Source organism: Meriones unguiculatus, chromosome 11 (genome assembly GCF_030254825.1).
Source record: "Meriones unguiculatus strain TT.TT164.6M chromosome 11, Bangor_MerUng_6.1, whole genome shotgun sequence".
Classification (NCBI taxonomy): domain Eukaryota; kingdom Metazoa; phylum Chordata; class Mammalia; order Rodentia; family Muridae; genus Meriones; species Meriones unguiculatus.
The window spans coordinates 88959189-88984705 of NC_083359.1; the positions used below are offsets into that span (position 1 = coordinate 88959189).

At 44.6% G+C, this 25517-nt stretch overlaps 1 protein-coding gene across 5 annotated transcripts in view; it reads right to left on the bottom strand.

The window, feature by feature from the left end:
• The window catches only part of Pbx1 (PBX homeobox 1), a 311127-nt gene that overhangs the window by 167025 nt on the left and 118585 nt on the right, over positions 1-25517 (bottom strand). Inside the window, exon 1 of one of the 5 annotated variants that reach the window (XM_060364633.1) lies at positions 8699-8952. The exons of the other annotated variants lie outside the window; for them this stretch is intronic. The gene's annotated coding sequence lies outside the window, so the exon portion shown is untranslated. Of the gene's footprint in view, positions 1-8698; positions 8953-25517 lie in introns of those variants that run through there. 5 annotated transcript variants of the gene reach the window in all.

Sequence of the window (25517 nt, forward strand, 5' to 3'; positions counted from 1 at the left end):
ATGCCATTCAGAGCCTCATTATTTGGCAATCATGAGCACAAGGAACACAGATTTGTATTAAAAAAAAGTATTTATGACTCACAAACTAAATATTCCTGGTTAGCCAGTATTATTTTACATATATGGAACATAGCTAAGCCTATAAGAACAGTGCTCAATAAGATATCAGTCCTAGGTGAGGAGCCTAGGATTACATCTATGGAAAGCTGAAGACACTCACCCTGGACTGACTTTATATAGGTTGAGATGACATGTTCCCTCAGTAAAAAAAAAAAAAAAGTAAGTTTTCCCAGATTACATCCTGAATATGCTTTGATGCCAAAAGGACAGATTAATTATTACACATTATGTATTAATATGTATAAAAAGTTTAGAGCCAAGGGAAAAGGATAAAGCATAACGAATTACCTTGTAAATTCCATTGCAAATGAAAATATCATTTGTAGTAAGATATCCATATTTCCAAATCCAATTCAAAGCATGTATGCACTCAGGCAAAGTATGTTACTTCAAATCCTGATTTCTGAATCCAAGCAAATGGAACTTCTACTCTCTATTCCAATGCTCCTTTGAAGGTTACATAAAACAACGAATATCCTTTGTATCTGATACACAGCAGGTGTTTAATAAAAGACTGTTAGTGTGCTAATAGTTGTCAACACGATTGCCAGTACAAATTAATTTCTTTGAGGTTCTGCTGGGCTACCGGTCTGTCATGGACAAGACCGGGACAGAATGGCAACAATATGAACTCTACTTACACTCCCTGACTCCACAATTGTGCTCTAGCAGAGGCCTAGTAGTTCAACTGCTTTTAAGCTCTCGTGACTTCAAGCCAAGAACACCTGTTTCCAGGCAATGCTAGATAAAATAAATGCACTGTTTCCTCCGTCCAACAGGGAGGAGATTTCAATCTGCATAAGGATGTGCCTAGAGTGTGTTAGCTCTTTCTAGGGAATGGTACACACCTGCCCAAGGAGCTAGGATACGGTGGTCCCACCATCCCAGAGCTAAGAAGGCCCCAGCTGCTGCTCCAAGTATTTTTAGCTGCATTATTTATGGGAACACCTGCCTGAAAATTCTAGACAGAGCTCAGTCTGAGAGAGGAGGGGTACTGGGACACCTAAACATTGCTAGTCTTTACCTATTCTCTGGCATTTCAGGGCCTCCCTCTTCCCCAAAGACTGGCTGGCCCTGAGCAGTAGAGAAAAGTCTCCAAAGAAACACCCTGAAAGCCCTGTTTCACATAGAAGCTCTCAAGAAATATTAGTGCCTGGAGGGAGAAAGGGAAAGGAGGAAAAGATGTAATTACATTATAATCTCAAAAAAGTAAAAGAAAATTTTTAAAAGAAGAGAAGGAGAGAGAGAGAGAAATAGCAGGACCATTGCCCTGCAACAGCACGTGACCACAGAACATCTCCCCTGGAGGCTACTGACACATCAGTCACCCTCAGCTATATTTCCGGTGGTGGCATACTGCCACCAATATGGTTTCCTTTATTGTTACCAGTAGGAAAACTGACAGAGAGACATGTGTTACAGAAACAGCGTTCTCTTTCTATACCAGTTTGCTCCATTCTTGAATGTGATATTCTGCAACCTTCTGTTGACTTCACTTCCACCCACTCTCCAACTCTTAGCCCCAACTTCTGCCCCTTACTTCCAGTCTCGACTGTCACTATCCCAAAGCAACTTTTCCCCGCCTCTAGGATCGCATGCCATCTGCATCCCAGTATTTAATATTTTATATATAGTTCACATTGATCCGTCTGGTACCTACAGTGTGCTCAGCAAATTGAAAGAATGCTTTGTAAGTCTTGCCGGAAAGAAACGGTGTGCGCATTAGCCCTTCTGGACCCATTGAATGGTTCCTAACTTCGTACTGGGCACGCACCAGGTGTGGAGTAAAAGCTAACAGGCTGGCTGAAAGACCCTTTTCAATTCTTCCTGCAATCTGCCATTAGTAAAATGTTTACAGATCAAAATCCTTGCTGCTGGCACTTAGGTCTGGCTCACCAGGTCATGCTTTCTCTGCACATTCTGCCTTGGGCTAAATTGCCTAATTTTTCAATATTTAGGCTTCATGTTCTGTTCAAAGGGTAAGGAGCTTATTATTTATTTAACTCACAAGAGTCTTAAGTGACTGAGTGTTTATGAAAGGGTCTGCGATCCCAGAATGAATGATGTTGCATTTAGCGCAGAGTACCTCTGCCTAACACAGATCAGTGGGTGGCGAGGACAAAGACATACACATAAAAACACTACTTGGCAGTCACTACACACGCCATTTAGGTATGATCTGAAAACGTCTTGCTGGCATAATTCTTAAGCAGACTGTCTTTGTATTTAATGACCCAAATATGCCAGGCGCATGCCTCCGAGAAGCAAGTGAGATTTAACAAAACAGCAATTTCGTTAACCTTCTTCTCCGCCCACCAAAATAATCTGTGCTGTGGCCTCTGACCTCTCTGAATGGCTGCTTTGAGAGACTGGGGTTAGCACAGGCCTTGGTGGATAATCATGTCATGCTGTAGAGATTAGAAGAGGCTTGGAATACAGATACAAATGGCAGTCTGAGCTGTAGGTCCACAGGCCCAGCGCCTTCAAGGCAGAATGCAAGCAGGAAGGCAAGGGAGCTGTACTGGCTAACATTTCTAAGTCAGAAGAGGTTTCAAACAGTTCAAAGAAATCTATTTTGAAAGAGAAACTAAAAGTGACCCAGTCTACTATTGTTCTTTGAAAGCATGGACTAGTTGAACATAGGCAGATTTCTTAGAGTTACACATTCATCATTTGACAAATACTTATTAAATATCCTCCCATGGTCTCATAGAGGTTCTTTCCTGTTTCAGACAGATGGTGCAATCCTAACACCATGAAGAGATTCTTGGAGCAGCTTAAAAAAGCATCGACCCCTGCAAGGCTTAGCTTCAACCTCAGGGTTTACAGACCCTTAAGACCACTAGGCTTTTTCAAACCATCATGAGCAAGACACTTCAACAACAACAAATGTCACAATTCAGTGATCTTCATCAGCCCTCTGCAGTTTGGGAAGGTCTCCTTCCACTGACTACCAAAAACACCAGCATTTCTCCTGTTTCTCCTGAAGACACAAGATATGAGTAGCTGAGCACCTGCGTGAGAGTTATAAAAATCTTTTAATAAGGGAACCATCACTTGAGAAGCCCAAGAAAAGTCACATCCACTCATTTGTTCACCTACTCTCTGACCAGTGTTTATGGAGTAGCTCTGTGTGTAGAACTGGCTGGGTAAGTTAGGTGCCTTGGGAGACAGTGAGATGGCTGGTGCCATCCCAGCTCGGGAGAAACTAAGAAAAAAAAAATCAGTAGGGAAATTACAATGCTTATTTTACAGATGAATAAGCAGTGACATGGACAGTTAAGGGCTTCATGTTAAATAGATTTTATTCTATTATAAAACCATAATATAAAGTTATCAAAAAAAAAAAAAAAAGATGAAAAGGCACAGAACCAGAAAGCAAAATATTTTAGTTTGGGTCCTGATTCAGACCCCTGTCCAGACCAGTCCAGTCCAGACCCCTGTCATGAGGCTGGACTTCTTCATCTAAAAAGCCAGTCCTTCCAACTCGAGGATGGTGTGATTCTGTCACTTGTGGAGAATAAGGTTTGCTAACTAAATCTGAAGAACTAAGTCTCTGGATCATAGGACTGAATTAGAATTACTATTGGAAGAATTTAAGGTCTGTGTAAAGCAATAGGGAAGCTGTTCCATCTCCATAGCACTGATGCCTTTCTTCATAGGCGATGCCCAGGCCCAAACATGACAACAATGTCTTCCTCTGTAGATATTAAACTGCCATTTCTGCCACCTGAGGAATAATGACAAGGAGAGCTGGTGTCCTTCTATCTCCAGGTCCTGAGTCTTCCACTCAGGACTATCCCACAGGGTAATAAGTGCCTGCAAGGACCTCATGGGTAGAGTCAACGATCCATGCCTGTTGCAAGGGATAGGGTCGTAGCCAGCATGTAAAGAATTCTTAGTTACAGGTGTACTAGACAAAGTGCTCTCCACAGACCATATGCAAACCCTCTTCCAGCTTAGCTTCCTGTAACTATGAATTTTCTGGGAACCTAGTTTCCCTTATTGAGCTAACTGGTGACTCTAAACTGCTAATAACATTAACTTATAGTCGATTTGTTAGCACTAACTTCCAAAGAGAACTATATAGATTAAGGCAGAAATCTCTGAGTTTGTATTTTTAAAAACAGACCATTCAATGATTCCACTGCACTGTTTCCCTTCCTAGGCATATCCTCTGAACTTGGATAATGGAGGTTGCTGGTTCCTAATTTGCCAAGTGACCAGGTCATTTTGTAGCCTGTGAGCTGTAAGATCTTCTATGCAGAGATCTCACAGAAGGCCTAGAATTGAATCCTTTTATATTTATTTAATTTTCCCCCTTCTTGCTTCGAAGTATCATTTGTCCTCTCTACTTTTATTTTTGTGTCCCGAGAGGCACAGGTGGTTCTTATTTCAAGCTGTAGGAGAGGTTCTGCTATTCAAAGATTAATGAATAAAGAGAGCCTTGTAAATAGATTAGCATGATAATGGTCATAATGCTCTCTGCTGCCTTCTGTGCCTACTTCAGTCTGTGTGCCTTGAAACTGCCTCCCCTCCCCCAGGCTTGGGACCACTCTCCCCTCTTTCCCACCAACCAGTTCTCCTATTTGAATTCTAGGAAGACAAAGTGACCCTCAAGACAGGCAGCTGCAGAGAGAGAGAGAGAGAGAGAGAGAGAGAATAGAAGAAAGAGAAAGGATACAGTGGAGAATTGAAAAATACTTAAAAATCGGTTGTACTTAAGGAACATGGCATCTGCATAGAAGGTACCTACAAAGAAAATAGCAGACTTCACTGTTTGGGGTTGGGACTATAGCTCAGTAGTGGTGTGTTGGCCTAACCTTCGTGAGGCTCTGCCTTTGATTCCCAGCACTGCAATTATCACACAACAATAACAACAATAGTAATGACTAGGATAGTTCTTTCAAAGGACAGAACTGTCGAACTGTTGCACACCTTCAAGCATTCCCTTTCTGTGTTTAGCTCACTGAACTGTATTCCCTTCTCTTTGCTTTAATCTAGAAGGAAAATCTAGCCACATACGTGGCGGGGCAAAATTAAGGAGGTTTTTCCACAAAACATTTACTAAGGCGCAGAAATCGGCTCCTCTCGGAGGCCCCTCCCTGACGGTGATGAATACAGGATGCGTGGGATTCCTTGAGCTGCACTGGGTTTCAGAACAAGGCGGGGATCCCTGTGCTCACAGGCCTGTCTATCCATGTCCCTTCTTAATCCTACTAGCATGTCTGGGCTTTGCATCAGTGAGGATGTGTGTGACTTTCAAGGAAAAGCCTCTCTAGAGAGATGCCATGAAGATCTCCAGGCAGTGTGGATTGAGGCAGGGAGGCAGAAGCAGACCCTGCCACCGGGGAGAGTCTGGAAGCCTAGACTGGCAGAACCTCGGCACCTGGGTTTGTCTGCTTGGATGGAAACTCCAACCACAGCAGAAGCCGCTGAGCCGAACAGGCAAAGAGCCCACACACACACCAGGCCAGGAAACACAGCCGCTTCCCTCCCTTTGTCTCCAAAGACCTGCCTGCCTTTTCCCTCATTTGAAGAGAGCCCAGAGTACCAGGAGCCAGGCTGACCCCCTGCCTCCCCACGTTGATTAACATCCCCTCCACCTCACACCGACCCCCATCAGGGCACACATTACCCCCCACCCCACCTCCTTTCTCTGTGCCTGCTGCTATCAACCGGGAAAGGGGAATCTAAAAATAAAGCCAGGGCCAGAGTGTGTACCACTCGATTGGGCTCCTGTGTTCACAGATCTGCTTATTTTGGCCTATCTCTCCCCAGCGATAAGGCCGCTAACAGCCTGTTATCAGCCAGTCGGTGAAAATGTGCTCCAGCCTGATTAGGCCTCAGTCTTTGCCAAGGTTATAAACAGCCGTTATCGTTTTCCCGAACAGAATAATCCGGACAGTATCAGCTCAGAAACATATGGGCCACACAGAGAAGATAGCCGCTGACGGACACTTCATTTTAATTGTAACGAGTGGGTCGCAGCAGCCTGTAGACAGGCAGCGCTGCCCGATTGGCAGCAGGGCCCCTTCCCTCTCTTTCTTTTTCTTTTTGTAAATCCCTTCTTCGGCCCCGATTTCCCGGTGCCTAAGCCATTCATATTTGGGGTGGGATAATGAACTGGCCCCTACCCCAGATGTTACCAGTCACCAAGCATGACCTTTCCCTAAAAGGCAGATGGGGCCTTTCTGATTCTGTTCTGTAATGGGGGGGAAAAATCATCACGAGGAGACCCATAACGTTCTCCATTCCTCACACACACAACACACATTAGGTTTCGCTGTGTGTCTCTAGGCCAGCACAGACAGTCTTGATGGCAGAGACCTCAGACCCGAGCCACTGCTCTCTCTTGGCATGGAGCCAGCAGCCACCTTACTCTTGCCCGGCGTAATACGTTTTACTCCCCTCTGAGTGACACCTAAAACGACGTGGTGGGAAAGGGGCTGAAGAGAATGGAAGCAGAGTCCATAGCGAAGGGTCCCAGGAAGCAGGTGCACCTCTCCTCGCCAGTAGGCTCACCTCAGGGCCTAACTGCTATTGTACTGCATCTCACACCTGGCTGGCCAGATGGGGTCACTGAGAGCAGGTGGGACACTGAGGATGATAAACACCCCACCTTGCACCAGCTGGCAACGTTCATTCTCTTATTCTGCATTCATCATTCCGGGCCTCAAGCAACTAAGCATCTCCGAGTTGTTTTTCCTTGCTGACACACTTTTCTAGTTTGCTCTCCATCTCTTCCTTATATTCCCACATGTTATTGTAAAACCTGGCAGCACCTTTCACTAATAGTCCTTATACTCAATGCATTCCACTGACTGTATAAGTTCCTCCAGATGAAACTCAGCTCCTGGTGACTTGTTAATAAGGATAACCAAGGAAGAATCACAAAGGCCAAAAAGATAAAGAGATGTGGTTCACCGAGAATACCCAAAAGCTCACATATGTTTCACCTCTCTTTTCTGGGCTTCAGTTTCCAATTCTGCAGAGATAGGATGATACCACTTTCCCCTGGAAGAACTATTATTAGCAAGACCCAGCATGCACTGAGCACTGAAGTATGTGCCGTGTTGGTTTAACCATGATACAAAGGTGCTCATGTGAGCCTCAAAATAACTCGGGGACTCATTCAGAAGTAGCCCAATGACTGCTGAACCCCTGTAATTCCAGGGTCCCACGGATCCCCAACACCCCACATGAAGGCAACACCCTTATGCCGTGCTTTTCAGAGGTGTGTGAGCAGCTTGTCCACCTACCCCATCTCCACGCAGTCCCTCGGGACACAGGAAATACCCAGGACCCGAGACAACCACTGGCCACGTGGTAAGATTCCCGCAATAACATCCAACTCAAAAGGGAAAGAAGACAGAGGTTCCAAGAACAGTCAAAAGGAGCCCGAAGCACACTGTTGTTTTAATTCTTATTTTCCCCATCGCTTTTCAACACCCACATTTGTTCTACCACCCTCCCAACAAAATCTAGCTTGGATTGCTTTGCAAAATCACTAAGGGGCTGGCCAGCAGGCCGTGAAAGATGCTACAGTGGGTGGTGCGCACAGCATCTAGGTGGTCTTAGCTCAGTGCCCTGACAGAATTTCAAGGTTATGAAGGCCTTTCCTAGATCTGATACTAGTCTCTGAAAATATCTAGGCATCATGTGAGCCCTTCTGAGAAAGCAGGAATCGGGGCCCAGCGACAACCGACACAAACTAGCATGCTTCCCCCTCATTTTTCTACTTTCGTTTTCTTAGTCTTCCTGTTTCAGGGAACCCAGTTTTGTTCCCTCACCATTTAGGGCTAACTAGAACTACCCCCCCCCTCCAAAAAGTAAGCAGGCCATCACGCTTCTGCTGTGCGAATGATACTGTGGATTGACAGGTGCCATGCGGGCTGTGCCTTTGGCCTCGGTGCCATTGCTGAGTCTCTTGGGTGTCCCTATGAACGTAAACACCTTAAGGACTTATTTCCTCCAGGCTGTATGTATTCCTAAGCACCTAGAGTCCGATTTAGATATAGAAAACACTGGATGAAGAGAAAGAACAAATTGAACCGAAATCTGCCCAGATTGATGTCCATGCCTTGGAGGAAGTCTACATTTAAAACTCAGCTGCAGGCAACTATCTATATCTGCCTGGGCTATTTCCTTAAGAGTCTCAGTTTCCCCAGCTCTAGAATGGTAGCATAGATTTGTCGTGGAGATTATATAGGCTCGAGTTACTCAGCCTGACTCCTGACGCATAACAGCCACCTCATAATAGCTATTTATGTGGCTCTGGCCCCTACACCTCTCCAACCATGCTTGGCTGCTCTGAGCAAAGACGCCCTGGCAGCCCAGGACCTCTGGTTCGGACTGCCGCTTTGCTGCAGCTACTGTTGTTGCTTGAGTCTGTGGCCTGCAGCAGGCTGAGGTCACATGGCTAGGAGCCATGTCAACGATCAGATGTGGCAAAGCAAAACCGAGGCCTGTCGTGAGAGCACTGCAGCTTCTGCTATCGGGCACTGCATGGGCCTCCCTGGCTGTGACTGCCCCAGTGCCCCTGCTCTGGTCACCATGGCACGATCTGAAACATTACCTTGGTTCGTTGTCCTCAGCTTCTGCTGGGCTGGACATTAAACCATGCTATGGGAGGACACCGAATGACTTCGATTTGCCTATGGTAGTGTCTGAGCTCTCTCCTCTGGGAGCGGCTGAATGCATTTACTCTTCCTCTAGTGTCCTTTCAGTCTGGAGGTTTGCTTTGCTTTTCCTTTCCTGGAGAGAGAGATTCTTAAACCCATTTGCATTCCCAAGACAAGCTCTTAGGCATAAATTCATTTCAGCGTGGGGGTCCTCTGTTCTCTCTCTTTCCTCTCCCCATGAAGCTGGGTGAATTCATAAGTAGCTCCAGTGTTTCCAGCACTGGAATCTTATATAAGACAGGATTACAGCAGATAGAGCCTCTCCCTCTCTCTTCCTCTTCTTCCCTCCCTCCCTCTCTCCCTTCCGCCCTCCCTCCTTCTCCCCCCCCCCCCATGTATTAGTCTCATCAGTACATGATCACTTTCACATCTGTGCTCTATACATGTGCCCTACCCAGGCTTAGTCAGTGCTATCCTTCCTGGCCTCCTGTGGGAATAGTGCCAAATAAAATAACAAAATATTCTTTTGGTAAGGTAAGCTAAAACCTTGGGAAGATTTAAAGCTGGGCTTCATGTCACCGACACTCCCTTCTGCAATCTGTATTCCAATCTCGGTGCTGGCAGAGCTGAGCGGAATAGCTAAGGTCGCATAACAGATCCAGTACTTACTGACTTCCCTGACATTTTGCTGCTTCATGTTGCCCAAGTGACTTCCCTTTCAGCCTCCAAAGACCCTGCAGTCCCTTCCAGCTCCCCCCTCAGATGGCAAACATGTAGAAGGCAGTCCAGGAACTCAGGACAAAAAAGGACAGGACTAGCTCACCCCTTGAATACACGACCGTGGTTAGGGTCCTCATTTTGTTAAGTGGCTTCTTTCTTTTCCTTGAGTGATTTTATAAGGCTACATTCCTTCTACATGTGGCATGGAAGTAGGACTTATGCATCAGGGAGTTTGAGGAGTCTTAATGAAGATTCTCCTTCTCTGTGATGCTACACAGGGCTGATAGACTCAATGTACTCAAACCTTCCTACTTCTTGTTATTACTTAAATCTGAGAGTGCCTTATTTAAACTCGTAAAATTTTGAGGCCACACTCTATAAGGATGTTGGCTCACCAAATAGAATCTCAAGACACTCTCCAATGACCCGTGCTCAAAAACAGGTGTATTAAATATGCACCCTAAGAATACCTAGTGTTGTAGGAGGACACAAGAATAAGCAGGAATACAGCACTTCAGTTCCTGCAAGGTATATTGTAATCAAAGAAAAGCAGAAGTACTAAAAGGGGTGCGGGTGAACGCATGTTCTGACCTACTGTGACAACTGGCATGCTTGCTCTAGTCAGACCCACCAGCAGGCTGTAAAGGCTTGCTTTTCAATCATGTAACACTTCCCCCATCTTAGCAGAAAGATGGCAAATAAGGGGATTGAGTATATCATACATCTGAACGGTGCCACCTACTGCAGAGTTCACAGAAGGAAACCTGGGAGGCAGCTACAGGTTAAGGGCCCAGTGACCTATCCTGATGCTAAGAAGAAAAAGGACACATGGTCACATGACCAATAACACTAAGTAATCAAGGCAAAGGGGATTAAAAAAAAAAGGCATGATGGCTCCACAAAAATACTTCAGAGATGGCCTTCAGTGTCTTGCTTAAAACAAACAAATGAATACATAAATAAAATTACAAAACTCAGGCAATCAAAAGCCAAAGGGCTATTAAAACTCAATCTCTCTGGACAGCATATTAGCTTGATTATCTCAAGACATGCTACCTGTGGCCATCAGACCCCTTAGCACTGAACGCCGCATCATTGTTCCCCTCACACACAGGTGTCTGTAAGTCAGGTCACAACGGGGGTGACCAGGCACTATGAGCAACGAATTTCGTTGTTTTTAATCTATCTAGTTCTAAAACCTTCAGGCAAGGTTGGAAAAAGAAAATCTCTAATACAAATTGAAAATTAAAGACAAGTAAATGGTTTCTCAAAATTAAACTTGTCACATAAGAAAATTATAATCAAAATCATCTCCGTGATTCAAGTCTTTCAGTGTGTTTAGTCACACACACACACACACACACACACACACACACACACACACACACGGCTCCGCACAGACATATGGAAAGCAAGCAGGCAAAACATATCAGCGCTTGGTCATCAGGTAATATTAATTGTGGCTTCAAAAGGAGATACGCTCACAAGCCTGCAGACGGAAGCAGGTCAATACAACAGTTTTCAGTATATTGCGAAGTACTGAAAGGTTACAGACAGACATTTGGAGACAGATACGCTGTATGCTCTGGGAAACAGTCATAAAAACTAAAACTATAGTCATATAATTTATAGTAACTCTAGTTTTGGAGTGTTGGTTATGTTTTTTTTTTTTTAATTAACAACCACTGTCCATATTACTTATTTAAAGGAGATTATTTTTTTTCTAGGTCAGTTACAGAACTATGTAAGTGAGTAACTCTCAACTAGGGTGACTGTGTCTCCTAGCAGGCGTCTGGCAGCATCTGAGGGTGCTGGGATGCAGCTGAACAACCTATAGTGTACAGAACCACGAGAAATTAGGTGACCTCCAACAGTAATGGTGCTGAAACTACACAATCCTTACACAGATTATCATTCAGCATTACAAGATCTCTCAAATCATGTCCCCCAAACTTTTAAACTTTTAAGAAGTGAAGAGAGAAAGAAGAGGAAAGGAAGGAATGAAGGAGGAAAGAGAGAGAGAGAGAGAGAGAGAGAGAGAGAGAGAGAGAGAGAGAAGAGAGAGGGGGAGAGCTGGGGGAAGAAAGGTTAAGGGACATAATCGAAGAACTTTTAGTACCATTTGCTTATCAAAAGTATAGCTGGAGGGCTGGAGATATGGCTTATAGCAGTTATGAGTACTGACTACTATTCCAGAGGACCAGGGTTCAATTCCCAGCAGCCATACAAGGGCTCACAAGCACCTGTAACTCCAGTCCACAGAATCTGACACCCTCTTCTGGCCTCAGTGGGCATTGAACGTACACAGTACACAGACAGAAATTCAGGCAAACACTAACACACATAAAATAAAAATAAATAAAATCTAAAGCAAAAGATACAGTTGTGATTTGCATGTGCTACAAAATATTAATTCATCATCAAACATGTTCCTAAAGCCTACCATCTGGATTTGCATTGTACCACACACTCAAAAAAAAAAAAAAAAAAAAAAAGCTGGCCAGTTATCAGAAGCCTGAGGAGAAAATGAGGAAACATTTACCTGGAGACAGGCCCAGCTGAACACAGGAATATGTATACTGACCAATTGGACTAAAATCAAATAATGTAATATACACAAACATTAACTTTTTAGTTAGTGAAAAATAAACCCATCTGGTTTACCCAGTCCAATATGTGTGTACCCATCCAATCATATAGCATCAGATCTCTGGAACTCAGTAACACAATAATATTATTTTTGAGATCAGTTAGGGCCCAAATCGTGCGTGCTCTGGCTTTAATATTAATAAGTTTTGTAACTAGCAGTTTCTCGTAGCTCCGAATTCTTGAGCACAACTAGAAAGGGCACTTATCCTGAAAAATCTAATAAATTTACAGTTTTATATACTTCCTTCAATTGTAAAAGTCTTGTTCAATAAACTTTAAAATGCCACTATAGAGCAATAACACAGACAGTATAAACCCAGCCCTGGGAAAGCTGTGCGACCAGAAATTGTTCCCCTTTCTGCTACAGCAATAAAGTTTTATATGTTTGAACTGACTGTAAAAAGGTTTGAATGTTGGCAACTGGGGAATAATCTGTCTTCTTTATAGTTATTATCATATTTCCCACAAGACCCCTTGGTCTGTGTCAATCCTTCTTGTATATGACACCTTTGTACTGTCAGCGAAAGCAAGTCTACTTTCCTTTTTTTTTTTAACTATAGGACTTGTATCTGTTTTCCTTCAGATTACAGCTAACAGGAATAAATTATTTCTGACAAGCATCTATTGCAGCATTTTACCAAATAAAGCCAGTTGTGACTGCATCTCCAGGAGTGGGGGGGGGGTGCTCCTTCCTTCTCCTTCCCCCTTTTTCTCTCAACTGATTCAAATGCAATTCAGGGCTGGTTAAATTGGAGGAAATGCCAATAAAAAGAGATTTGTAGGAAAGTTGCTCTGAATGGCAGAGCCAGTGGAACATGGTGCTTCAGTCCTCCTGGGTGCCATTGGATCTGTGTGGAGGAGTGAGGGAAGGCAGGAGGAGGGATCATCCCTCTCCTCAAGACCGCTCTCAGACCTATGAGCACTGCTACTACATGGAACCAAATGGGCCCTTTCCTGGACTCAGATTGATGACCAGCGGGGAAGGGGTCTGGGTGCAATCAGCATGGAAGGTAACCAGGCTGCCGTAGGTACACGTGGGCTCTCAGGTGACCAATCATTATGGCTGAAAGAAATTTAGGTTCAAGTTAATAAATACACACGCTGCATGTGTCTGGTCATAATAAGGAGAGGCGTAGACCTTACTCTGTAGTCCCTCTACACCACAGCTCAACAGCAGACACACAGACCTAGTCCCAGTAACCCATTCCCTGAAGCTAAACATTCTCCCTCATCTCAGACATCTACAGCACTATCCTGATGTTTTTCTGTCTTCTTCCCTTTGCACTTGATTTCAGCCAAAAAAAAAGAAAACAAAACAAAACAATACAAAAACAAACAAACAAAAAACCTGAGGGGGGATTCTTCCCACCTTTAGAAACATAACAAAGTTATGAATGAGTATTTGTAAACATCAAGATTCATAAACTCAGAAGACAAATATGTGGTTATGTATCAATCCAAAGGTCACAATACATTAATTATCTCCATGCAACAAAATAGACAAGGTCTCTCCCGGACTGCAATTAGTCACATGAATCTAGACACGGTCATATTCACATGCATATACAGTATACATACATCTGTGTGCAAGCACTCAACCACAACTCCACCCACGGGACAGCTCTGGTAGGAAGGGCACATATCAACAGTGTCTGTGAACAGAGCAACTGCACCAAAATTAGTTGGTGCCAAGCAAAATGAAGTAAATACAATCCTCGTCCTTCAGTAAGTCAGAAAACGCTTGAGCTTCTGATTCATCTTTGAGAGCTTGGGACATTTCCTTCCTAATTGTTGCCTCTCTATGGAAGGTCAGGGTCACAAAGACAGGCTCCCTTTTTCCAGCTCAGCCAAAACCAGACAGACAAACAAGTCAATCATGTTGTGGTGGGAGGGGGTGCCTTGTTGCCCTCAGTTCCCTCTACTGCCCTTGACACAGAAGAGCCGCACAAACTGCACCATCTAACAAAAGTGCATCAATATCAGCCTTAACGGCTTTTAAATTCCAGCTGCAACTGAAGATCTACGGTTCCATCATCACTCCTTTAGCTTTCCTGGTGTCCTCTCCACGCACTTTGCTTATGCAGTTAAAGTTTACTAAGTGTTTGCCATCCAATAGGTTCTTGGCGAGATCTAAAGATTTTATGAGCAAAGTTAAAAACAAGCATTGTGGCTGATGAGGACTAAAGGCTGCGTGATGTCAAGAACCCATGGGACACATACCTGTTTTCAAGTTATCAAAACAAACAAACAAAAAATTCTGCAGAAAGATAGCCCCTGGGTGCCATAGTGGCACAAATATTATGGCAGTAACCAACCCCTTTATATTAGTTTTAAGGCCCACTCCAAGGGAGGAGACTCACGGCTGCAACTACAAATCTAACCAAGAACTTATGCTTAGGGAGCACACAACTCCCAAGAGTAAACTTATTAATAATATTTTATTAAATGGGCACAGTATCAGACCACCCTCTAAATGTGTGTGTCTGTGCTTATAAACAAGTGCAGCCCTCAGTCCTTATCAGAGAAATTTCTCTGTGCAATAGACAATAGTTTATAGAACAACTCACAACTGATTGAAGTGCAGAGAATAAATGTCCATTACAAATAGAACACCTACGTCACTGGTTCGCAATTCTCAGGGATCACTGCAGAAGGGCAGCGGAAAGAATGTAAGAGCCGGAGGGGCAGGCACATCCATAAGGAAACTGTGTCTTCTGGACATGACCAAACTACTACAACCAAGAATTCCCAGCAACTACTGCTACCTGTGAGAAAGATCAAACTAGTCAACATTCTCATATGGAGAAGGGGGAGGTTCACATACCCCTCGTCCCCAGGTTGAGGAAATGATGACAGCTGGTGGCTTCTGGGAGAGGGCATGCCAGTTTACTTTACGGGTGTGACCCCTGGGATATCTACCACGTTTCCTCTGAGTATATGGCAGCTCAAACTAGACTCAGTGAGTTATTAACTAGAATAAACACGTGAGTAAATAGGGCTGGAATGATGACTCAGTGCTTCAGAGCTCTTCCTGTTCTTGCAGAAGGCTGGGATTCAGTTCCCTGAATCCATAGGGTAGCGTAAAACCGTGACACTAATTCCAAAGAACCTGATGCTCTCTCCTGACTCCGCAGACACCAAGTACACACATGGTATACATACATCCATGCATGCAAAACTATCATACGCATATAATAGACAGAGCTTTTAAAAATAAATAGTAAGAACAGGAGGCTGGAAGCAGATAGGGAGGCCCTGAGAGAGCCAAGGGATGAATATAATCAAAATACACTGCATGGAATTTTGAAAGAATTAACAAAAGTATTATAATCTTTTAAAACGTTTTGAACTTGCCCGTAAGAACACTAGAATATAGAACAGTGTCAACCTCCGAAACCTCTACATCGCTGTTACATACAGCAGGGCAAAGCTGAGAGGTTTAGTTTTTAATTATCAGTTTGTTGTTGCTGCTGTTGCATCTCACTCTGTAGCCTAGGCTGACCCAGAAAGGAACTCACTATATGTAGCCTAGGCTGGCAAGGAGCTCAGGGATTAATGGTGATCTTCTCCCTACCTCACCAAGGAAACACAGCGTGCTCAGCTATGGACACATTTGACTTCAGAGAACGGCTGTATTTGAAGGAAAGCAGGTGATGCTGTTGGCTAGAAGGCCTTGTTTCTGGGGTAAGGCTCCTTACCCAAATAATAACATTCCTGTGCTCCTCACAGCATGCCACATTTTGACCAGTTTGTTTACTCTCGCTTAAAATTTTATAAAGTACTTTCATAGTCATGTCATTGATGAGGAAATTCACAACCAGAGAAACTGAATTTCACTGCTGGGGCCCCCTGTTGACTAACCTGGAGGCCTTCTGATGTGTGCCATTCATCTCAGCAAGGCTGTCTGGGCCCCGGCATCACCTATAGGCTACAGGTCTAGCCAACATGGTCACCTATGACACCAGTATAGCCGGCACTGTACTAAACCAGGAATGGAAAGAGGACCACAGGGCCTCTTAGGCCTCAGCTCACCAGTAAAACCATCTCAGTCCAGTCCACTGTAACAAGTGTGCAGAATCACCACGAATCCTGGAGCCACTCCCAAGTAAGCAAAGCCCTCAAGCCTCCGGTGGAGAATTCAGCAGAGAGTGGCGCTCCCCTGACATGCCCAACCTGCTTCTTCCTAAGCCAGCCATGCTGGCACATTCTGTCTCAAACCACCGCCACGGGGACGCGAGGCCCCTCAAGAGCTGCCAGGCTCTCTGATGTACGGGCTGCTAATGCAGCATTATTAAGAACACGTTTGTCTCCGCTCCTCTAAGCACGCCAGTTCCCTGCCTGAAGGAAAGCCCCGTCCAGGTTCCCACAGAGGGACCCAGCAAAATGCCCTGGAACCCACAAAGGGAAATCAGCATGCCAGGGGTTAAGCACACCCTGTAATAAGCATCTCTGTTCCGGCGTGTTGCGAAAGCCCATTACCTCCCGCCACATTACCTCATTCATTTCTTATATGCGGATGGTTTATTTTCCCATGAGCACCCTGGCTCTCAGTATTAAGTCCCCTCCTTCGCCTCTATTTCTCTATCCATCACATTTAACACTCTGACAGTAACAGTCTATAATGTTTCTATTCTACAAAACCGCTCTGTCAACTCCAGGCTTCCAGAGCAGCAACTGAGGAAAATAAATAACATCAACGCCAGCGACGACAGCATCACAGCTCCCGTTCTGCTGGGCCTTTTTTTTTAATATTATGAGAGAAAGAGAGAGAGAGAGAGAAAGAGAGGAGGGGATAAGGAATGAGGGACAGTGAGAGCAAAGGAGAGAAAAATTTTCCTTCTCATACTTAAAAGACCTGAAGGGTCCATCTAGGCATTTATTTCCCATTCAGACAAAGGAGTGATTTCCCCTCTCTGCTCTCTCGTCCCGTGGCCGCCTCCCCCTTCCCCTTCCTCTATGCCTTGCAGAAGACTGATCTTTCCTATGCTGCCCTCAATCTACCGGAACCAGAGAAGCAAAGCAACGTGGGGTGGAGAGCATGAGCAGCAGCCCTCTCACCTAGAGAGTGCCTCCCAGGGGTCCTGGGAGAAGAGGGGGCGGCTCTCCGTCCACCACCTTGATTCTGGGAGAAGACAGCTGGGAAGTAACACTCTGGAACCCAGAAGCAGGTTGGAAAGGAAGAAAACTGTCACGACTGAAAGATCAAACAATCTGGAAGATCCGTCTCCTGTTCCCGGGGCTTTTTCAAAACTAGTTCTATTTCCATCAGGTTGGGTGGCTATCTCCTAAAAATGTGTTTTGCTTCTATCTACCTTCCTTTTAAAAATACCTAGATAGGAGAGATAGATAGAATCCTGGATTTTATTTTGGTCTCCTTTTCATGACTGGGATCATTTACCAGAATGAATGCCAGTTACCACCCAGGACCTACCAGTCAGGAGCACTACCTGGAACCAGGCCTGTTCTACCCACACCAAGTCTGCCTGGCTTTTTAAATTCTCCAGTCTCTTCCTCCTAATTTTACTGTGCTCCTAAGTCTCCCTCAGTTCTAAGGTCGTACACCACCACAGTTAAGGATACAGGGAAGTCAAGCTTGACCAGGCACTAGCTCAGGTCCGTTTTGGGGCCCTCCATGCTGCTCTTATACAACAGAGTGGACCCTGGGCCACATGGTGGCTTTATTAACATGCTGTCTCTGGCCAGCAAGAATTCAGAGCATATTGGCGGTTAGCACGTGTAGATTCTGGAGAATTAAACATCTACACAGTAAAAACGAATCTAAAATAAAGGCCTGCCGAGGCTGCTCTGGAGATTCTGATGAGTCAGTATCTCCCCAGAGCTAAGAGCCTGGGCCTTCTTCACGGTGCTGCTGTCCGGCTCTGAGCTGCTTCAAACATGGCAATCCTGCCAGCACTGGCTTCCGAATGGCAAGACATAACTGTAGAGAAACAAATGCAGGACAAGGGAAAAAGAAAAAAAAAGAAGAAGGAAAGAAACAGACTCTCATCTACCACTGCCAAGCAGACATCTATAATTCCTTCTCTCTCCTCACCACACTGCTTCTAGGGGAACAATGGAATGTGCTGTGTATAAAAAAATACTTCGATAAATAAGAAATACTCTGGGTATTATTATCTTTGCCAACAGAACGATTCACATAGAGTAAAGAAGCTCATCTGTGTCTTGAGGCTCAGCTGTGGGCTCTTATTTCCACCTGCCATAGCTAACTAGAGACCATGGTTTTGTGTTTTGTTTTGGGTTGTCTCTTCTTCCTTTTCTTCTCAAATGAAGCAGAACAAAGAATGTACTAGGGACGAGAGATTCACTCACATAGATTCCCCACCCTGCCTGTTTCTCCCATCCCTAAAGAGGAGGAGACCGACCCCTGAAAATTCAAGCCAGTTAGTATAAAACTTGAGAGTAACACTAACATACCGAGAGAAATGGAGACACAAGAGACCATTAAGATCGAACAGGACATAGCAAATCTGATAGCTGGTGGCAAAACCAACCGGCTCCTGACGCTTCATTTCTGGCCTAGTGCAATTCCAAAGGCCACAAACCGGCTAACCTATTGAATCAAAGATCATTTCTGTTTTTGCGACTTTTTTAGGATACGTGTGTGAGAGGGGGTAATATTAAGACTACAACCAGGATAGACCACAACATTACTGTTCTAAGTGATCCTAGTTCACTAATGCCGATAGTTCTCCTTGACATCTTCCTTTTTCTACTCTTGTGACAGAAGGCAAAGGTAGCCTCAGCGCATGAAATGGCTAAAGGTTGTCCCCCCAGGGTGGAATGAGCTTTTCATATTTTTTTTTCCCTTGAAACTGACATTTAGGGCTACAATGTGTAAAAAAAGTATCACAGAGAAAATACATGGATGGGCACAATTATTCAAGAGTTTATAATTAATGAAGAGGGAGGACCATCTGAATTAATAGGTCGGTGGGGCGGCTCTGCCAGGAACGGCGCTCGCTGTAAATCCTGCTGACCTGAGTCTGAATCCCAGAACCCATGTGGTAGAAGGAGGTAACCGAATCCTGAAAGCTGTCCTCTGACCTCCACATGAGTGCTATGGCATAGCTTACACACACACACACACACACACACACACACACAGAAAGAGAGAGACTAAATAAAATTTCAAGTGTTAAAAATGAAGGTTGTTAACTATTGCTTCACGTGTTTTGTTACAGGGACACGACAGACAGTATGACAGATCTGAGGGACTGTCTGAGTAGAGCTTTCCTTAGGAGGGAGAGGTGGTTATTAAAGGCTCAATGCATGTGGTCGTTCAAACCAGGCTCCAAGTTCTACACTAACTTCTTTCTAATTTATCTGCTGACCAGTATACAGGCATTCCCATTTTTAATGCTGATTAATGTTTTTAATGCTGATTAATGTAACGGAGAAAATAACAGAACAAAGTTCACAGGTTTCTCGGGGGGGGAGACCCACTGCTTAGACTATGAACCCTAAATTAACATTCACTGTTCCTATCCTAACTCACTGCTGAACTCTATGAAGTACGTGATCTAGTCCCCACTTTTCACATTAAAAGAGCAGACATTGGAAAAATTAGGTAACCTGACCAGCAAACGAAGGATACAAAATACAGAGGTTTTTCCCTGTCATTTTCTTCTGGGGCACTACTCATCAGTGAACTCTGGCCTCTTCTCAAAAGAAAAGTCCTTGAACCAAGTGACCTCAGCCTAGAAAGTCCTGAAAAACCTAGGAACCGCCTCAAAACAAAACTTGATTCCAGTAGATAGAAGTCACTAGAGACAACATCAGCTGATTGTCAGAGAAGCAAGGCCAATGAGACAACCAAAACTTAGGGCTGAGGGCTGCTCAGAGCCGTGCACCAAGCCCTGGGTTCCACCCACAGGAACAGAAAAAAAAAAGTGAAAATAAAAGAAACAAGTACCCAGATATTATCAAAACTCTCACATTTTGAAATGCACAAAACTGCTCAAGCCTCATTCATTTGTTCCTATTAACACCAACCCATCCTTCCTCGTAACCGGATAAGACAACCTGCATGGTTCAACACACAAGGCTGGGCCTCTTCTCAGAGGCCAGTTCAAGGCCACACATGGCGTAGCAAGCTCCCCAGTAAATACCTGGCAGGGCCAGGTTCCAACAGTGACCTGACAATGCAGCATCTCAGCTACATCCTCTACCAGCTGGTAACGGACACTGTCATTCAGCTTCATGTCCTACCTAGTCACCTCCCTCCTTTACGGTTAAAAAACGGTCTAGCATCCTCCATTCACAGTTTTCCTCAGGACATGTCTAAATGTAATGAAAGATTTTCAAAACCTAATAAGAAGAAGTCCTAGAAACAGTCTGGTGTTTTTAGTTTTTTGTTTTGTTTTGTTTTGTTTTGTTTTGTTTTTTTTGGGGGGGGAGGTTTTTTTTTTTTTTTCATTTTTAAGATACACCTGTGTCCCAGATGAAATCGCCATTTTCAGTAAGTTTCACCATATAATACATTCTATATTTTTTACCAGATCAAAAGTCCTTAAATGTGATTTCAGTGTGTCGAGTAACACACGGAGGATCACATAACCATCATGGGTGGGTTAACTCTACCATCCTTCTGCCAGGCCCATCATCAGGCCCATCATTTTACATGGCACTCAGGGGCCTGCCTCTGAATACTGTTGGCTTCAGCAGACACGATTACAAGGCACCTCTCATGACTCTGAACCTGTCCTAAAAACATGTGAGATAATAAAAAGTTGTTAAATCCAAAATATACTCAACCTAATGGAAAAATAAACATACAAAAAAAAAAAAAGTCATGCAGCCATGAGTTAAAATGAAGGGATATAGAAGAAAAAGGCAGATACTACAGAAAGGAATGGATGAATTGCTGTGTTTTGGACAGGATACTGAGGCAGGACCTCGGCTCAGATAAGAAGGACTAGCAATGATTTTCTATGGGGATGGTGGGTATAGGAATTACTGACATAGCAGAATCTCTGAAATGCAACATGTGATTTGTTGCAGGTAACTCTCTCTGGGGCGTATGAGGAACTAGAAGAAAATGGTGGGAATTAGGTCATCAGGAGCTAGATGACAAGGTTGACAGAGGTTACGGTGAGGAATTTAGACTTCTTCCAGTAGAGTTTCCACCTGTGTCCATCCATTGCACAGACACACGTAATGGCGGATGGCCAGACTTGAGGCACACCCCAGAAGAATTCCCACAGAACTTCACAGGTTCTACCCAGCTGAATGAAAACTCTTTCACTTCCTCTCAGGAAAATCCATGGCAATTCAAGTGAATGAACGTGACATTCTGTGGCCATAATTTGAATTACCTTAAAATTTTAAGTAACTGGCAAACCTCAGGTCTTGGACCATTATGAATATCAAACTTACTTCTAAGACATTTCATGGCTGATGGTGGTACCACAGTTTGAGACTGAGAATCACAGCATTTGATTGTGGGGTTGCAGGCTATGAATTTTGAGTCAGGGTTAGGGCAAGTGGGTTTTGCGTGGTTTGAATATCTTGACAGGCTTCGGGAGAGATGGGGCTGTTTGAAGGCATCAAGGGCAGAGATCCCAGTGAAGAGGGCAACAGAGCTGTCTGAGTGAAAGACAGTGAGAGCCTGACCTAGGCAGATGGAGAAGGGACAGAATGAGAAACAGAGTATATTTGTTTACCTTTGTGATCTCTTACTTGGCATACAGCCAGGCATGTAGCATTCAATAAGCTTGCTGGTAGAATCAATACAAATTGGTTAATTATTGATGGGAGGGGAGGGGAAAATTAAGAGTCTGGTACAAACATGACACATCCATGCTGGGAGTAAGACATAAGGCAAGAACACAGGGGAGAGACCCATTATGGAAAGAAGGTCTGATTTGGTCTTCCTTGGGTATGGCAAGTTTGAAGTTAGTTAACCGGAGAGAAGGGGGGGTGGGGGACAGCCATTCATACTACACATCAGAAATTCACAAAAGTCAATCGAGGATGAGAACACAAGTTTTCACTTACCATTTGTTCAATAAGTATTTATTGGATACTTGCTTGGATCCAAGCATTGTGCCATTTGCTGGGCTTATAGAGATTGACAGGGAAGATAATGCCCTTGAACTTGGTGAGATTATACACAGGTATATTTTAGAGAACTAGGAACTGAGATGGTAGATGAAGGCTGGTGAATGCTGGATGATGCTTTAGTGATGGGTTAAGAAAAAAATGGCACTAAAATTAACTGGGAAGATCCATCTAGAAATTGGGGACTAGATGAGGAGAAGATGGGAATGAAGAGGCATGAATTAAAGATCTTTGGAATCAAATGCAGCCAGATTGTAGAGTAAGGGCTGAATGGTGAAGTGAAGAATTTCATCACCAGAAAAGAGAAATCTGAACTCAGTAAAAACAAAGCTTTCTAAAACACTAGAGTTTGTAGAATTCACATGGGGAAGGGCCAGGGAAGTCTGAGAAAGTCCCAAAGGCTCTGTGGAGATGGGACTTAGAGCAGAAGGGCACAGGATGCACAAGAAAGCGACATATGAAATCAGGGCAGGACATGACCCATGGAAATTGGGCTTTGAGACTTGGACCCTTCCCAGAAGCAAACATGAGCACAGAATACCCATGCCTATCCCCATTTCCTGAAAGGCAGAGTCCTTCGTGACTGAAGAAGCAGATTGCCTTCTGGAGTCTAGGTGAAGGTCTATTCCTCAGCAGTTGGATGATTCTCTGAAAAGCCCTTGGCTTGGAGAACATGAGCACATGGAGGCTGAGGATGGAGAATCAGTTGTGCCGAGTGAGAACACAGGTACAGCTAGAGCAATAGGTATGCCAAGTGATAAATAATACTTCAGAATCACCAACAACACAGCCCTGTCCTGCTCTGCCGAGTGGGGGCAAAGAGAAACAGGGAAGGTTCGAGCAGGGACACAAGAACTCAGATGTAGCTTCCGGAGAAGCACCTGCATAGTAAAGGACGACAGCTACCCAAAGCAGGTCATTAAAATGTCACTCTTTGCCCTCAAGGACATATGCCATGTCATCATGCATTTACAAGACCAACAATTTTTGGCATTTTTTCAATGCCAGATTTCTCCTCAGGCCCTCTGTGGCATGACAATAATGATAATAGCTCCCTGCTGCACAGCGAGTCCCAGAGTATCTCAGGCCCACACTAAGGACCCCAGGTACAGGCCATCTGTTTTAGCTTCCTCCTTCCAGAAACAGCCAGCAGGATCTACAGGCCCAAAGCAGACAGCCTCAGGCTTGACTGTGCTAGGGCTGGGGCAAAGGAGATGGGAGGACTCAGACTCCAGGTGCTGTCCCCTGATACACACACACACACACATACACACACAGTTTCCCCATTTAAGGGCCCCGTTCAGAGCAGAAACTAGCCAGGATTGGTACCTCTGGGCTGTGTTCACAGACACCATATGCTGGGGGGGGAAAGAACCCAACTTGAATTCTGTCTCAACACAAGTTTACTGACTTGATCCCTTTAGGTAAGGTATTGGAACTCTCGGTGTCTTCACTTCCTTCTATGAAATTAGAATCTAATAAAACGTTTGCCTTCGTGTTGCTGTGAGGATCAGGCAAGCTAGTGCTCCTGAAGCCTTTTTCATTTTAATATTATTTTCAAAGAGGCAATGCATTTCAGATATAAGATATATTTATAATAAATCCATTGTGGTTCCCACTGGCCACCAAGTTTTGCTCCCACCCTTGTCCCCATTTGCCCCATTCCTACCACTGCACCTGGCCGCTGTAGATAAAGCACTTTTGTTCATTTCTTGTTTATCTTTTCAGTGGTTCTTGAAAGGGTAGCTTTAAATATAAAGCGTGTTATCGCTATTGTAATGGGAAAGTAAGTGAGAGGGGGCTGGGGCGGAGGGTGGTGTTAGCTGTAAGGGGCCCCACTTCCTCCAAGCAAACCTGCCTCGCTATCACCTCGGCTCACACTGCTCTTTCACTTAATCCTTTATTCGCCTGTTTTATCTGTATTTGCTAAGTGTGGCTGGACTCCAAACACGGCTTGAGTGGCACACCTCGACATATCTGTGGCATTTCTGGGTCCTTACTGTCCTCATGCACACTGACCCTGACTTTGATGACATTCGCCTCTAGCCAAGTCCAAGCTTGAGCTGTCTGTGGCCAGTGGCTGCACAAAGGTTAACGTTTCCTAGAGCACGATGCCCGGTGTATACAAATATACGCTACAGATGCTAGCTAGCGCCTGACAACCCCAGTTGGTCCTGTGCACGGAGTGCCGTGGATGGTGATGCTATACTCAGTCCGGCCATCTGGGGATCAGCTGTCTGTCTGTCTCTCCACCCCGGAGAAAACCAGGCTCCCTGAAGACTCCTCGCTTTCTACCCAGGGCTACAGGAGCCACTGCCATTTCTGGCTCTGTCAGACTGTGGCTAGGTTGGGACCAAGGAGAATGAGCCTCCAGGCCCTTTTAGTGAGGTGGGGTTAGACAGCGAAGGAAAGGAGGTTAGAATAATTTAAGACAGTAAAAGCTAGCAAAGAGAAACTACTTAGAGAGAGATGTAACACACCCTCTTTTTCTGGTATAGCTGGTGCCTCTCCTGGATGTCTAGGGACCACTGGAAGCCCCTTTCTTTAAGACCCGGATGTTCTCAGTCACGCCACAACATATCCTCAATCTGACCTCAGATCCTCCTTTCTCATTTTAGACGTTAAGTGACTCTGTGACCTTGAGCTGTGTGTGACCTAGTGTAGTCTTCAGAGCTTTATCTATAAAATGGGACAAGGACATCAGCACATATGAAAAAAAAAATGCTCGCTAAAAAAAAAAATCACCTTCAAGATAAGAACTGACTCATGTGCACACCGCTCCACAACTGTGGAAAGGCCTTGGGGGCTTGTTTCATAACCGGACAAACAGCCATCTTAAGAGAGGGGGGGGAAACAGCATTTAAAAGATTCTTTTCGCTCCCTTCTCCACGACTCTTTCCTACGATCTGTCTACCAAATGTGCCTTCTTTCCCCACGGGTCCACAGGCTCCTCCCCCCTCCGGGCCCAAACCCACATCTGAGGTAGCAGAGATGATAGCCCATAATGAAAACCTGCGGCCCCACAGACACTGAGAGCGAGCACACAGAGGGGAGGCCGAGGAGGAGCCGGTCAGGAGGCATGTAATCACAGGGTTATCTAATGCTGCTTCATTCTAATTGAGTCGGTACCATATGCCACCGCGCAATAACATCACAAGCAGCAAGCAACTGAATACATATTTAATTCACATAATGGGTACGGCAGTAGAAGTAATCAAGGCAGTTTGCCATAAGCCATAAAGAAATGTAGCTTGTTCCTATCAAGAAACATTTGGCACTTAGGGAGAGAACTGTATCTCCGGAGAGGGGAACTGCATTACTGCA